General features: G+C 40.3%; 1 protein-coding gene and 1 long non-coding RNA gene across 19 annotated transcripts in view; one reads left to right on the top strand and one right to left on the bottom strand.

Moving 5' to 3' along the window:
* Positions 1–8059, top strand: part of LOC148151996 (uncharacterized) — a 64631-nt gene extending 56572 nt beyond the window's left edge. Inside the window, exon 3 of the long non-coding RNA XR_015759198.1 lies at positions 8009–8059. This is a non-coding gene — a long non-coding RNA (uncharacterized LOC148151996). The remainder of the gene's footprint in view (positions 1–8008) is intronic.
* Positions 1–16838, bottom strand: part of LOC122557375 (teneurin-3) — a 2678940-nt gene that overhangs the window by 978752 nt on the left and 1683350 nt on the right. The gene's annotated exons all lie outside the window — the stretch shown is intronic.

A 16838-nucleotide genomic window follows, 5' to 3' on the forward strand; every position in this document is an offset into this window, starting at 1 on the left:
CATCTCACTGTTTAACATTTGGTTAAAATGTGAGACTTTTTGCTCTCGACATTGGGAATCTCCATATCTATGATCTCATGTGATTCTCCCAACTTTCTGGCCAATGCTCAATTATTCAGTGATTGGGAAGATTCCAACCTTAATGTCCCTTCACAGGAGAATTTTCTACCCATCTTCATATTGTTTGCAAAGTAGGCTACAATACACTCAGTCCTTCATCCAAGTTGTTAATATAGATTGTAATTAGTTGGGACCCCTGTCCTGATCCTTATAGCACCCTACTTGCTACATTTTGTCAACTTGAAAATCATTTATTTTTTACTGACTCTATTTCTTGTCAGTGAGCTAAACCTCTACCTATGCTAACATATTGCACCCAATACAATAAACTTGTATCCTGTGTAGCAATCTTGTTCGGTTGCACATAATTGAATACCTTTTGGAATGCACTGCATTCACTGGGATTCTCTTCAGCCATCCTGCCTATTAGGTTCCAAAAGAACTTTAAGACATTTATCACAAGCTTTCTCTTTCAGAAATCAATTTCACTCTGCTTGGTTGTGTTATTATTTGTTTAATGTCTTGCTCTTGCTTCCTTAACACTGGATGTTAGCAAATTCCCAATGACAGATATTGGGCTAACTGACCTTTTCCGACTGCCTTCTGCCTCCCTCTTTATTGAATAGTGGTGTTACTTCTGTGACTTTTCAACTCCATTGGTCAGGCCCCTTCCAGAATTTCAGAGATTTTGGGACAATACATCTACTATCTCTACAGTATCTTCTCTTAAGACATTAGCTGGTAAGCCATCAGTCCCAGGGATCAGTCTGCCTTAGTTTCCTAGTACCTTTCTCTGGTAAAGATGCTGTTTGATGTTCTACCCTCCCTTTGCCCCAGCCTTTTTTTTAAACTACTCTTGGGATAGTTTTTGCTTTTCCTTTTACTGTGTAAACAAATACAAAATACATATTCAAAGTCTGTAATTTTCTTGTTTCACATTCCCCATTTTTATTCTCGAAGGGATAAAGGTTAACATTTGCTCCTCACTTTCCTTTTTATATACTTACACAAGTCTTTTATTGTCTGTTTTATTACTTCTTGCTAATTTACTGTCAATCCTAATTTCACCTTCATTATTTTCCCTTTGATTTTCCGTTGCTGGTTCCTAAAATGTTTCTCAATATTCTAATGCACCACTAAGCTCACAGGATTGGACACCTTTTTTCAATTTGATACCACCCTTATTATCCTTACTGGCCAAATTGGTGTATCCTTCTCAGAATGTCTTTCTTTCTTAATGGAGTATATTTTTGCTGAGAATTTTGAAAGGCTTCTGAACTCAGTTGTCTCTTGTCTTAGCTTTTAACCAAGCCACCCAGTCTGTCTTTGGCTACACTATAGTCATGCTTTTATATTGTTTTGATTGCTTTTAAGCCAATTTTCTCAACTTCAAGATAGACATGATGTTCTATAATGTTACGATCACTCTTGCCCAGGAGATCTTTTACCATGGAATTATTAATGATTCAGTCTTAAATGCATTAATAGTTCCGAAATAGTTCAGTCCACAGTTGCTTTCAGAATGTGTCATTTTGGTATCCATTATATCATAATTTTAAAGTGAATTAGAGAACATTTGAAGAAAAATGTTGTCACTCAGAGGGTGGTGGCAGTCTGGAATGCATTGTCTGGGTGGGTAGTTAAAGGAGCAAACTTCATCAACTTTAGCAATTACCGTGTCATAACATTCAAGACTATGTGCCTAGTGTGGGAAAGTGGGGCTATTGAAGGGAGTAGTATACTGTGATGCCGACTTGATGGACCGAAGGGGCTCTTCTGCACTTTGTGATTCTATGTCAGGCAGTGAACAGGAACTTCAACTTTGAAGCTTTGGCATCATCTGAATTTGGTAGCTGCACTGTGGATGGAGAAGGACTCTTGAACCACCTTGACATTCTTCAACCTCAGGAATGTCAGCTAATTAAAAATGATGACAGCCCCCATCTGAAGGATGCTTGGTACTGAAGGGAATATCCAGGTGGGTCAAAGCTGGGCCAACTGCAGTCCACAGCAATTGTGTAGAGTTGGAATGAAGATGTGAAAAACAAAAACGCTTAAAATCTCTCTGGTCATTTCCTGATCATAATTACACAAGACATGGTGTCTGTATTGTAAAACTCTGCCCATGTGCTGTTTAAAAGTGTCACTGCGATCATAATAATGTCATTTGGGATGACATTTCATTAAGAATGAGTCCCGGTTATTTCAGACAGATATGTCAGCTGTTCAGATCATTGTCAATGTTCCAACATGTCGATCACTCTGGTCGATGCAAATGCTTTGTTGTGTGTTTGGCCCCGGAATTTTGCCAAGGAAGCACTGGTCCCCGGGAGAGATTAATACTTGGAAAGTCTAGATGGGTAGGAGATGAAAGACAGAAGTTTTGGAGTCATTCAAGCAGTAACTGGATCCCATGAAAGAAGAAACAAAACATTCTATGGAATGAAATTCCAAGTGGGGCTGAATGTTCACTCTCATTTACAGTATTTCAACCATTTTCTGTAATAAACTTAAGTTACTGAGAATCTGCACTAAAATAATTGGCTGAAGGTAGGCAACAGTGGATATTTGTTAGGGAATAATATCAGCATGGGAAAGAAACATTGACTAAAGTGCTCCAGGGAGCAGTATTGGGAACCCTACTGATTTAATTTATATTAATGTTCTGGATTTAGAAATTCAAAGCAAACTCATCAAAATCTCAGATGATACCAAACTAGTAGGAGGTAGTTGACTCTGAAGAGGCAATCGAGGACCTAGAAAATGAGCTAAATAAAATCTGTATGGGCTGATAAGTGGCAGATAAGACCTAAGGGCCTTAGTCAATTTGACACTTGACATATTCAGTCACAGAGAAGCAGCAATCAATATTGTGAATAGAATGCTGAAATGGATACCTACATACAATTTATAGCATGCATCACTAGAACCACAGTATTATGGTAAGAAAACACATTAAATACTGTGCTGTGTCTTAAGCCTGTGTAAGGTTTCTGAGCCTTATCCATATTACTGGTGAACTGGGTGAGCTTTATTATTTTCTGGTGGGAGGTGGATGGTGTTCATATTCGCATGGAAATCCTGGGGGTTTTATTGAGCATTTGCAGCAAGCCCCTCAGAATGTGTTAGTATTTTCCTTGCGGGAACTGGGTAGGCAGGCTGTCAGTCGTGTTCTATCAAAGCTGAATCATTCAAAGACAGGGCGTACAGAAGCAACCCCTTTAAACTGCCCAGCAATTAATGTGCAAACTCCAAATGTTGGGGTGCAATGGCTGGCCACTAAAATTCCACTGGAATTCTTCCTGATTCTCCTCCAATGATTCTTTAGGCCAAGAAGTGAACCTGTATTTCTGAGTGGACTAAACGGACGCTATCCAGAAACATATTGGTTTCTTGACCAAGATCCAGTGATGCCCTCAAGGTCAAAGTTTAATGCTGGGCTGATTCGAAAAGTGGGTGTGGCTATCCCACCAAGCCCACCGATGCAGTAGGAACTGGGCCTAAAGAGGCCTTCTCAAAGGGTTATTCACTTTTCTTCAGAGGCCCTGAGGAGAAAGAGTGCATCTCACCGCTGTCAGCTAACACCTCACCACTTTCCCCCTATTTTTGGGAGAAAACTGCATGGTGACTTACAGATGAAATCCAACAATTAAAATTGACAGAGTGCCACCCAGTAAAACAGAGGCACCTTTGGCAGGAAATGGTGCTGTAGATTAAAATAAAGTGACCGGCTATGTTGCATAAATTTTTATCTGCTGACTTGTGCTGTATTCAGTATCTAAGTTTGTCTGCTGTAGTGCATACAATCATATGTTTGTTTTCTTACTGTTAGAGCAGTGACACCCACTTATTATCCCAGCAATTTATATTCTAATCCAATTATACAGTAAACCCAATTTATTACTGCATAATTATCCAATTTCATGTCCAAATAAAGCCTAGTTCCTACGACCAATTGTAGCAGGTCAAAGTGCTTCAGCTTGTCATGTAGTGTCCTGTCATTACTGCTGTAAATACATTGTCATGTTAAGAGCTCTGATGGTACATTTCATTGGTGCGTGCTCACTTAAACCATGAGAGAGCCAGATCGATGGGCTGCTAAACTCATCCCAGTGCCAGAACCACAGTAAACCTTGAATAAGAATACTGTACAAAATGTCTGAGTGTAACCCCCTTAGCGTCAGGACCAAGTATCTGAAGGCTCCTCAGCTCAGCTGTGGAAGATGGAGACCTGATTGTAAATAATCCGGCTTTATGGATTCTCATCACTTTACTATGACAAAAGACTGAGAATCTTAAGCAGATCAGTAAATCCACAGTTTGCTACATCTACAATGCCATTGGATTACTGCACATAGTTGGAAAACATTGTACAGTGGTTTCAAAGTTGGCTTTCTGCAATGATGAAGAGTATAGTTCCTGTCTTTTCTTCGACCTTGGGAACTCATGAGCAGTGAATTGAACAATGACGGACTTGGTGTTATTATCTTGTATGTCTGATTTGTGTTGTTAATATAGGCACCAGAGTATGGTGACTTAACACTTTTCACTGTTTTTATTTTGTAAAAGTACAAGTGACAATAACTAAAAAAAAAACGTGCTTTCACTGGGAAAGATCTAGTTCTTTTCCAGTGTTCATACATCCACTCCAATCTTATCTGAAGTACACTTCAGAAACACTTCGTTGGTTGTAAGAAAACGCTTTGCAGCGGCTGAGGTTGTGGAAAGAGCTACCTCAATATGTCATCAAGTTAGACAACATGGAAACCAACCCTTCCGCCCAACCAGTCCATGCCGACCAAATCCCAAACTAAACTGGTCCCACCTGCCCGCGCTTGACCCATATCCCTCCAAAACATTCCTTATTCATGTACTTATCCTTTTAAATGTAGTAACTGTATCGACATCCACCTCTGAAAGTTCATTCCACACAAGAATCATCCTCTGTGTACAAATGTTGCCCCTTGTGTCTTTTTTGAATCTTTCTCCTCTCACCTTAAAAATGTGCCTCCTAGTTTTTTTTAATCTTTCTTTTCTTTTGGACGGCAAGGATGTGAAACTATCACCGACACAGAAATCTTAACACCTTTCCCTACATTGTGGTGATAGACGTTCTTCAAATGCTCAATGTTCACTGAAGTAAGAGCACACGAAGGGAGATGTTTTTTACTACTTCAGTTGATACTTAGTCGGAAATATGAAATAGATGGAGTGGAAAAGAAGCAGAGATGTTCTATTGCACTTCGTCTCTATTCTGTGGTATGGATGCAAAAGGAAAAACTTCCCTCAGTGGGTGTGAAGCTTTGTTGCACCTCTCACCTGTAATCTGTTCACAACAAGCCAATAGCTCCAATAAAGAACTCCAAATAAAAAGCTTTCTTGCAAATGAACATAGAACATAGAACGTTACAGCGCAGTACAGGCCTTTCAGCCCTCGCTGTTGCGCCAACCCGCAAAATTAATCTGATGCCCATCAAACCTACACTGTTTCATTATTATCCATATGTATGTCCAATGCCATTAAAGTTGGTGAGTCTACTACTGTTGCAGGCAGTCCCCTACTATTCTCTAAGTAAAGAAACTACCCCTAATGTCTATCCAAAATCTATCACCCCTCAACTTAAAGTCAAGTCCCTTCATGTTAGCCTTCACCATCAGAGGTAAAAGGCTCTCACTGTCCACTCTGTCTAACCCTCTGATTTTCTTACACGTCTCAATTAAGTCACCTCTCAACCTTCTTCTCTCCAATGAAAACACCTTCAGTTCCCTCAGCCTTTCCTCATAAGACCTTCCTTTCATATCAGGCAACATGCGAGTAAATCTCCTCTGAACCCTTTCCAAAGTTTCCACATCCTTCCTCTAATGCAGTGAACAGAACTGCACACAATACTCCAGGTGCGGCCTTACCAGTGTCTTGTAAAGCTGAAGCATGACAATGTGGCTCTGAAACTCAATCCCCCTACCAATAAATACTAACAAACTATATGCTTTCTTAACAACCCTATCAACCTGTATGGCAATATTCAGGGATTTGTGCACCTGGACACTGAGATCTCTCTGTTCATCTCCACTGCCAAAAATTTTACCATTAGCTCAGTACTCTGCATTACTGTTACTTCTTCTGAAGTGAACTACCTCACACCTTTCTGCATTAAACCCCAATTGCCACTTCTCAGCCCAGCTCTGCATCTTATCTATGTCCCTCTATAACCCACAACATCCTTCGGCGCTATCCACAACTCTGCCTACCTTAGTGTCATCTGCAATTTTACTAACCCATCCTTCTATGCCTCCAGACCTCCAGACCATTTATAAAAATGACAAACAGCAGTGGCCCCAAAACAGATCCTTGCGGCACACCCCTGTTAACCAAGCTCCAGGATGAACATTTCCCATCAATCACTACCCTCTGTCTTCTTTCAGCTCGCCAATTTCTGATCGAAACTTCGAAATCACCTTTAATCCTGAAACTTCTTATTTTGTGCAATAGCCTACCATGTGGAACCTTTTCAAATTCCTTACTGAAGCCTGTATACACCACGTCAACTGCCTTACCTTCATCCACCTGTTGTGTCACCTTCTCGAAGAACTAAATAAGGTTTATGAGGCATAACCTACCCTTCACAAAACTGTGTTGACTATGCCTAACCAAATTATTCCTTTCCAGAAGATTAGAAATCCTATCTCTTATAATCTTTTCCAATACCTTACCCACAACTGAAGTAAGGCTTACTGGCCTATAATTACCAGGGTTGTCCTGACTTCCCTTTTAAACAAGGGATCAACGTTTGCTATCCTCCAGTCTTCTGGCACTACGCCTGTTGATAATGATGTCATAAAGATTGAAGCCAAAGTCTCTGTAATCTCCTCACTGGCTTCCCAGAGAATCCGAGGATAAATCCCTTCCGGCCCCTGGGTCTTATCTATTTTGAGATCTTCCAAAATTGCTAAAACCTCCTCTTTGCCAACCTCAATCCCATCTAATATTGCCGCCTGTATCTCCATATTCTCACTAACATTGTCTTTTTCCAATGTGAATACTGATGAAAAGTATTCATTAAGCACTTCCCCTATGTCCTCAGATTCCACACACAAATTTCCACTACTATCTTTGATTGGTTCTAATCTTACTCTCGTCATACTTTTATTCCTGATATACCTATGGAAGGACTTAGGGTTTTCCTTGGTCCTATCCGCCAACAACTTCTCATGTTCCCTCCTGGCTCTTCTTAGCCCTTTCTTTACATTTTTTCTGGCTAACCTTTAACCCTCAAGCCCCCTAACTGAGCCATCATGCCTCATCCTCACATAAGCCTTTCTCTTCCTCTTGACAAGAGCTTCAACTATTGAAGAATTATCTGCTGTCAAAGTATTGTAGGTAAAGTTATAGCTGGAGAATCAGGGTAGCAACTTACATGTTATGTGGACAATAGAGACCTATGAAGCAATGATGGAGATGGAGATGGCAGACAAGGAAGTGGGCGTGATGGTTCACAGCTTTAGATCCAACAAAATACAACTGTTATTGCCAAAATACAGACCAGAACTGAATGCAGTATTCCAAAAGTGGTCTAACTGATGTCGTGTACAGCCACACATGACTTCCCAAATCTATACTCAATGCACTGACCAAACGCCTTCTTCACTACCCTGTCTACCTTCAAGGAATCAGTGGTGTGACAAATCTCACCTTAAAAATATTGCAAGCTCTGTATTCCATCTCCACCTATAATTTTTTTTATATTCACTTATGGGACATGGGCGTCACTGACTGGCCAACATTTATTGGCTGTCCATAGTTGCCTGGAGAAGGTGATGGTGGGCTGCCTTTTTGAACCCTCCAGCCCCACCCCCCGTCTTCTGCACATGTACCACCTTTTTGTGGCTTCTTTCAGTTTTGAAGAAGGGTCACTGGACCAGAAACATTCACTCTCCTTTCTCTTCACAGATGCTGCCAAACCTGAGAGATTTTCCAACAATTTCTCTTTTTGCATTAAAAAAATGTAATTTCATATCTGAAGTTGTGTGGTTCACTTAATATGAAGTTATTCCTGAAATGTTTTTCTCTGCTGTTCACGTCTTCGATTTTCTGTCAGTTCTCACATTATTCTGTGGTATGAAACTGTACAGGAGCACATCAAGTGCGACATCCGACTAAAAGTCTGTATCTGTCTGTCCCATTCCTGCTCTGATATCCAGAGTGCTACATGTTTGTTGTGTGATGGTTGGAATAGGAATAGGATCCATCACCCTGTACCCTGTAGCTAATTAGGAATGGGCAATAAATGCTGGCCTAGCCCGAGACACCCTCATCCAATTGAATGAATAATAAAAGAAATCTGGCAGTATGGGCAAACCCCAAGTCGATGCATCAAAGCATCTGTCCACAAATGTTGTCCACCTTTTGAATGGAGTTTTAAACCTTAACCTTAACATTCGAGTTTGGGTTCTTTGGTCTGTCATACGAGATCAGGGCAGACTTCTAAGTTATCATTAGACAACGTTTATGAATAGGCTAAACGTAAGGGTACAGAGCAGCATGGTTCGAACCTCTTTGCAGACTACTAATACATGACAGTGGGGTCACAATTATATCACAGATTACCTTGGAAGCTCATCCACATATTCATTAAATCCTATTTCCACACAGAGATGAGGATATTTACATGTAATAGACATAAATATGCCAGTTTAACAAGTTGATTGATAAATATCTGTAATATGTGTTTTCTGGTTCTTTCAAAGAACTAACTTCTTAGATTTGAGTTCCCAAATACCCCATACATAGTCACACGCACATATATAGCAATAGAAATAAACACATATAAATAAAAATCGGGATTAACTGAGAAAATTACCTTTTTGAAGGATAGGTGATTGACATAAAGTTTTTTTTTAACACAGAAATGATTCCAGTGTTGTTCCACATTAGAACACAGTGGATAATGAATTTTAAAATCTGAAACCACGCATTTGATGATTCCAACAATTGTTTAACATTTGTGGTTTAATTATTTCAAAAGCAACCAATTGAACTATTCAATAATTCCACTAATTAGTGCAGCATACACTGATGCATAACTAAAGAGCAGAGAAATGCAGAGAGTCAACCCACTGGCACTTCAACTGGTCATTCATCTCACTGCTGCATGTGGCAGCTTGATGTGCACAAAGTGGCTGCTGTGCTTGCCTAAATAACATCAAAGCATAATGATGTACTGTCTGTGAAGCACTTTGAGATGCACCCGAGAGACATGATATGAGATGCTCCCTACAAAAATGCTGAAGCCTCCAGCTTTTATCTTTTTATTTTAGTTCTAAGTGCTTCTGGATGTTTTATACACAATATTACAGAATGTGAAGCATATATTAAAGCCAGTTTCTGCAAATCTTTTGACTTCATTGGCTGCAGAGCAGAGCATCATGAAGTCTCTCGGGCCACACATAATATTTGAATCCATCATATTTCCATTCATTTGCATGGATGTCAAGTTGCTTATACTTAAAGACCCTGGTGCTCTGACTTTGGATTTATCCATCAACAGAAGGACTGTTAACTGATCTTTCCAAATCTCCTCCTTCATATGGTTCAGAGGGGACCTAACATGCAAGGATGCACAAATGGGATTAAGTTGAGAATAATTGTACCAGAAATTAGGACTACACATGGTCATGAAATGCAATTTGAATATCCCTACTTCAAGGAATAAAATGCCTGAATTCAGCAGCCATTAACTACAACTCGATGTTTTACAACATCTCTCGATGTGATCTGCATTTCTAAACATTTCCAGCTTTGTGTTAGCCAGCATGTTTCATACAAATGTCGAGCAAATATTTCAAGACTGCTGATCAAAATGTGAAACAAACATTTTGTCTAAATAGATGTGCTCCTTATTGAAGCCAAGTAAGAACTAAGATCCACTAATGTACAGCACAAATGTACTGTGTCTGTGTACACATCCTCCAGCATCTTTTGATTCAGAAAAGCCAGATGAGTTCTTCACCATAATTTGTAACTTCAGATTTACCTGTCTCAGTTCAATGGATGCCTTTGTCAGTCATAAGGCTTCGTTGATCACATTGGTCCACAGGGATTGTACAAATCCAGGATTCAGCAGTAATTAAGCCAATCAACATTAATGTGTATCATTAACTTTCCATGACTCAGGTACATAACAGTCCAAACAATCAATATGTTGTCCAAGCAACTGAATTACGTGTCTTTGTCCAAATTTTTATAGTTAGTGAATTTAATGCCATCCAAGTAATTTATCTGGCACTTGGCTTTCTGAACATCTGTGAAAAAGCATAAAACAGAGGCACTAAAGCAGCAACATTTATGTTATCAACCATGTTCTCCACTTGAATGCAATTTCATGATTCATTTTAAAAAGTACACAGACATGATACATCTTCAAGTTGTTAAGGATCAGGATAAATGGCTAAACTTCTGGTGGGACATGTTTCTGCTGCACAACAAATGAACAATTGCTGCCAACAGTATTGTGAACTTATTTGAGGTGTAAAAAACAAAGTGTCAGATTGACACACCATTCTTTTTCTTTTACTTATATCTTTGATTTACTTACATAGCACAGGAGTCAGCCATTCAGCCCATTCAGCCTGCTCCACCATTCAATGTGATAGTGGCTAATTGATGCCTTTTACCAATTCTGTCCTCATAATCCTTTACGCCATTGGTAATCAGGAATCCATCAATCCCTATTTTAAACACATTTGAAGACTGAGCTTCGACAACTCTCTGTGACAGAAAATTCCAAAGATTCATAACCCTCTGACTAGAAATGTATCTGTCCATCTTAGTCCAAAATGGCATCTCCATAATTTATAAATTGTGTCTTCTAGTTCTACCAAGGGAAAATTACAAACCTGCATCTATTCTGTTAATTCCTTTCAGTGTTTTATAGATTTCAATGAGATTGCCTTTCTTTCTTTGAAAATTCATAGAATGCAGGCCCAGTGTGCCGAATCTATTTTCATAGGGCAGTCCTGCCATTTTGGAAACAAGATTGGTTTACTGTTTTTGCATTCCCTGGAGGGTAATAATATCTTTTCTGAGGTAAGGAGAGCATAACTGCACACAATAATCCAGGTGCTGTGTAACTGAGTTCCTATACAATTGAAGCAAGACTTCACTACTCCTACACTTCAATCCTCTTGTGATAAAGGCTAATATTCCAACCACGTTCCTAATAGCTTGCTGCACCTGTATGTTAGCCTTTACTGATTTATTGACAAGGACACCTACAATCCCTTTACACATCTACACTTTGCAACCTCTCACATTTTATGAAATACTCTGCACATCTGTTTGTCTTAAAGTGGATAATCTCACATTTTTCCACATTATATTCCATCTGCTACTTTCTTGCCCAATCTAAATCTACCATCTTAAGCTATTTTACATCTTTCTCACAACATGCATAATTGTTTAACTTTGCATCATCTGCAGATTTGGAAATATTACATTTAATCCCTCGACCTAAATCATTCACAGATATTTTGTATATAAACAAGTTCACTTGTTAGACTCTTCTCACAATGCTTTTAGCAATCCACATTTTCACTTAAAAAAAAATTAATCAAAGTCTTTGATGTAAGCGAGTAACAGGTACAGGGTGATCAGAGTGACATTGCTGAGATCAAACCAATTGGCCCCATAATGCACAAAGATAGATTTTTGTCTTTTCATCAAAGCTTCAAAACTGTATGAATTAACATTTGAGGAAGCTGTTTATGCTCGTTCTGTATCAGATACTGACTAGTCTGTCAGGCATTTCCTGTTTGATCTGTTTTAGTTAAGATACCTAAATCTTCCCTGGGTTTATTTATCTTGATATAAATTATTATATGTTTCTTGTTAATATCATCATGCTGAAAAATGAAAATATAATGTTTCTTCTGCCTCACCTTATAATTCAAGATATATGTGGCTTTGGCAATTCATCCTCAGGATTCAACAACCTTAATAATAACTTGTGGCTGACTTTGAATTGTCATGATAGCTTTTTCCAACTATTTCCCTATTGCTCATGCTCAATGACTCTTAATGACTCACTTTATTAAACCAATTAAGATGGAAGGACATAGTTTTACAAATTTGCCTGAACCTCAAGTCATAAGCCAGTTTGCATGATCCCTTGTGCGGAATCTATTGTTTCTCTTCCTTCCTCATTGCTGAGGAGCATACATGTGAGGAGCTCTGGGAAAATGCAAATTGCTACTGCTCTTAATGCTAGCAATCCATGCCATGCATTTTGAGTGGACTGCTTCCAGGGTTTGACATTCCCACAGTGTGCTCCTAGCTAAATCGGAAGCCATACGGGCTGTTGACCTACTCTTATCCCTGCTGATTATTTGTTGTTGGTTCACAAGGGTTGGAAAATCCCAGGGAGGCTGTGCTTTAGTGACTAATTTGAAAATACAGTACTGTACACAATGAATATGTGCTCCAACAAAGTATTTTGGCCTTGGCATTGATTGAACCATGAGTTGGGTTTGCAGTATACAAGGGGCAGGGTTCCAGGAAACAATGCTGCTTTGCAATAGAATATCCTAAATGGTAGAATTCATGTCTGCAGTTTCAACATTAATGTTCCAAACTGACATTACTGAATTTTGAGGTGAGTTGCAAGTTCCTCATATTGGCTTACAGGTGTAGCTCTGAAGAACCTTCACTATGTTGTTCCGGTCATGATCCTCCAGGGGCATTTAAGCTCACAAGCATCTCATTGAAATACTTCAGAATTATCAATAGCAAAGAATGAATATCCAGCCCCACATTCTCAAAGGCAACAGGTGAATTTAGTCTGAAGTATGTGGACAAACACCCAGTGGATGCGGGATTTGTGGATCTTCTACTGATGACTTTAATAAATGATGCAGATGTTTCTCGAGTAAATACAATTGCTTCATGAAATAACAGCTCAGGTAGATTTTCACCATCATCAACTTTGTTTTGAATTTCCACCACTTTCAAATCATTTAATCTATCTCTGACTCTCCCTTTCCCTTTCTCAATTTGTCTATCGTTTTTTCTTGGGATGGGCTATTAACTAATATTCATTAAACTGAGTACACTTACTCACATGCTACTTCTGATAAGAACTTCATTCTATTCCCTCAGTTTCACCATCTCTACATCCTCTATTCTGGTGATGCAAATCTCACAACCATACTTCTGACCTTTCTTTTACTCAAGACAATTTTCGGATTCAGTATGTGGATGTACCTACTAGAGAAGGTGCAAAACTGGACCTACTCTTGGGAAAAAAGGCAGGGCAGGTGACTGAGGTGTCAGTGGGGGAGCACTTTGGGGCCAGCGACCATAATTCTATTCATTTTAAAATAGTGATGGAAAAGGATAGACCAGATCTAGAAGTTAAAGTTCTAAATTGGAGAAAGGCCAATTTTGATGGTATTAGGCAAGAACTTTCGAAAGCTGACTAGAGGCAGGTGTTCACAGGTAAAGGGACGGTTGGAAAATGGGAAGCCTTCAGAAATGAGATAGCAAGAAACCAGAGAAAGTATATTCCTGTCAGAATTAAAGGGAAGGCTGGTAGGTATAGGGAATGCTGGATGACTAAAGAAGCATATGTCAGGTATAGGCAGGATAGATCGAGTGGATCCTTAGAAGAGTATAAAGAAAGTAGGAGTACACTTAAGAGGGAAATTAGGAGGGCAAAACGGGGACATGAGATAGCTTTGGCAAATAGAATTAAGGAGAATCCAAAGGGTTTTTACACATATATTAAGGACAAAAGGGTAACTAGGGAGAGAATAGGGCCCCTCAAAGATCAGCAAGGCGGCCTTTGTGTGGCGTCACAGGAAATGGGGGAGATACTAAATGAATATTTTGCATCAGTATTTACTGTGGAAAAGGATATGGAAGATATAGACTGTCGGGAAATAGATGGTGACATCTTGCAAAATTTCCAGTTTACAGAGGAGGAAGTGCTGGATGTCTAGAAATGGTTAAAAGTGGATAAATCCCCAGGACCTGATCAAGTGTACCCGAGAACTCTGTGGGAAGCTAGAGAAGTGATTGCTGGGCCTCTTGCTGAGATATTTGTATCATCGATAGTCACAGGTGAGGTGCCGGAAGACTGGAGGTTGGCAAATGTGGTGCCACTGTAAAGACAAGCCAGGGAACTATAGACCAGTGAGCCTGACCTCGGTGGTGGGCAAGTTGTTGGAGGGAATTCTGAGGGACAGGATGTACATGTATTTGGAAAGGCAAGGACTGATTCAGGATAGTCAACATGGCGTTGGGCATGGGAAATCATGTCTCACAAACTTGATTGAGTTTTTTGAAGAAGTAACAAAGAAGATTGATGAGGGCAGAGCAGTAGATTTGATCTATATGGCCTTCAGTGAGGCGTTCGACAAGGTTCCCCATGGAAGACTGGTGAGCAAGGTTAGATCTCACGGAATACAGGGAGAACTAGTCATTTGGATACAGAACTGGCTCAAAGGTAGAAGACAGAGGGTGGTGGTGGAGGGTTGTTTTTCAGACTGGAGGCCTGAGGCCAGTGGAGTGCCACAAGGATCGGTGCTGGACCCTCTACTTTTTGTCATTTACATAAATGATTTGGATGCGAGCATAAGAGGTACAGTTAGTAAGTTTGCAGATGACACCAAAATTGGAGGTGTAGTGGACAGTGAAGAGGGTTACCTCTGATTACAACAGGATCTGGACCAGATGGGCCAATGGGCTGAGAAGTGGCAGAAGCAGTTTAATTCAGATATATGCGAGGTGCTGCATTTTGGGAAAGCATATCTTAGCAGGACTTATACACTTAATGGTAAGGTCCTAGGGAGTGTTGCTGAACAAAGAGACCTTGGATTGCAGGTTCATAGCTCCTTGAAAGTGGAGTCGCAGGTAGATAGGATAGTGAAGAAGGCGTTTGGTATGCTTTCCTTTATTGGTCAGAGTATTGAGTACAGGAGTTGGGAGGTCATGTTGCAGCTGCACAAGACATTGGTTAGGCCACTGTTGGAATATTGCATGCAATTCTGGTCTCCTTCCTATCGGAAAGATGTTGTAAAACTTGAAAGGGTTCAGAAAAGATTTACAAGGATGTTGCCAGGGTTGGAGGATCTGAGCTACAGGGAGAGGCTGAACAGGCTGGGGCTTTTTGCCCTGGAACGTCGGAGGCTGAGGGGTGACCATATAGAGGTTTCCAAAATAATGAAGGGCATGGATAGGGTAAATAGGCAAAGTCCTTTCCCTGGGGTCGGGGAGTCCAGAACTAGAGGGCATAGGTTTAGGGTGAGAGGGGAAAGATATAAAAGGGACCTAAGGGGCAACGTTTTCACGCAGAGGGTGGTACATGTATGGAATGAGCTGCCAGAGGATGTGGTGGAGGCTAGGACAATTGCAACATTTAAGAGGCATTTGCTGGCAGGTGGGACTAGATTGGGTTGGACTGAATGACTCTAATTGAAAACTCACCCCATCAGGCTTAACAAGGCCCTCAATCACATCTGACCCCATTTCTCTCCCACGACATTTCTCCTCTTATCTCAGCTACTCGCAGCCAGCACTATGAGAGGATCCTCTTTTCCTCATCTTCCACCATCCAGCCTCTGCATCCAACGGTCATCCTTCACCACTCCTGTTGCCTCCAGTGTGATACCACTCCATTCTTATCTGCTTCTCTCGCTTTCTGGGCAAAAGTGAGGACTGCAGATGGTGGAAACCAGAGTTTAGATCAGAGTGGTGTTGGAAAAGCACAGCAGGTCAGGCAGCATCCGTGGAGCAGGAAAATCAACGTTTCAGGCAAAATCCCTTCATCAGGAATGATTCCTGATAAAGGGCTTTTGCCAAAATGTTGATTTTCCTGCTCCTCGGATGCTGCCTGACCTGCTGTGCTTTTCCAGCACCATTCTGATCTTCTCTCACCTTCTGTCAGCATTCTGAAGGGAACATTCTGAAGTGGGCACTCTGATCCATTCCTATGCAGAAGATGCCATACTTTTACCTTTTACCTCCTCTCTCTTACTATCCAAGACCCCAAACACTACTCACAGGTGAAGTAGCAATTTACTTGTACATCTTTCAATTTAGTACACTACATTAACTGCATTTGATGCATTTTTTCCAACAGTTAGGTGACCAAATGTCGGTTGGGTAACTGCTCTACTCTACTCCAAGTTTAACCCTGAGGTTCAAGAGCTTTACCATTTAATTTCTTCATCTTGCTCTCACATGGATATGCACATGTTCAGTTTCCTGCATTCTTTCAGTTAATCTCAAGGCAAGGTCAAGGAATGGTACCTCATCTTCAATTTGAGTTCAACAGTTTAAGACTTTAAATCTGTTTCCTCATCTTGATTTGTGTGTTCAGCTTTCAGATGTACTTGTCTATTGCCCTACCATTCACACCTATTCTGTGAAAATCTCTTGTTTCATGACCTAAAATTGAACTGGACCAGCAATACAAATGCTATGGCTACAGGAGCAAGACAGAGGTTAAACATTTGTGGTGAGTAACTTATCTTCCCAAAGGCTGTCCACCATCTACAAGGCATGAGTCAGTAGTGTGATTGAATATTGTGCACTTGTCTGAATGAATGTAGCTTTAACAATGCTCAAAAAACTCAACACCAAACAGGGGAATGCACGCCCTTCACCACTGATGCACCGTGACAACTGCATGGTCCATCAACAAGATGCATTGCACCAACTTACCAAAGTTCCTTTTACAGCACCTTTCAAGCCCACAAAATCTGTCAAAAAGACAAGGGATGCA

Source organism: Chiloscyllium plagiosum, unplaced genomic scaffold (genome assembly GCF_037043375.1).
Source record: "Chiloscyllium plagiosum isolate Xiang-an unplaced genomic scaffold, Cpla_swu_hap1 HiC_scaffold_2, whole genome shotgun sequence".
NCBI classification, from domain to species: Eukaryota; Metazoa; Chordata; class Chondrichthyes; order Orectolobiformes; family Hemiscylliidae; genus Chiloscyllium; species Chiloscyllium plagiosum.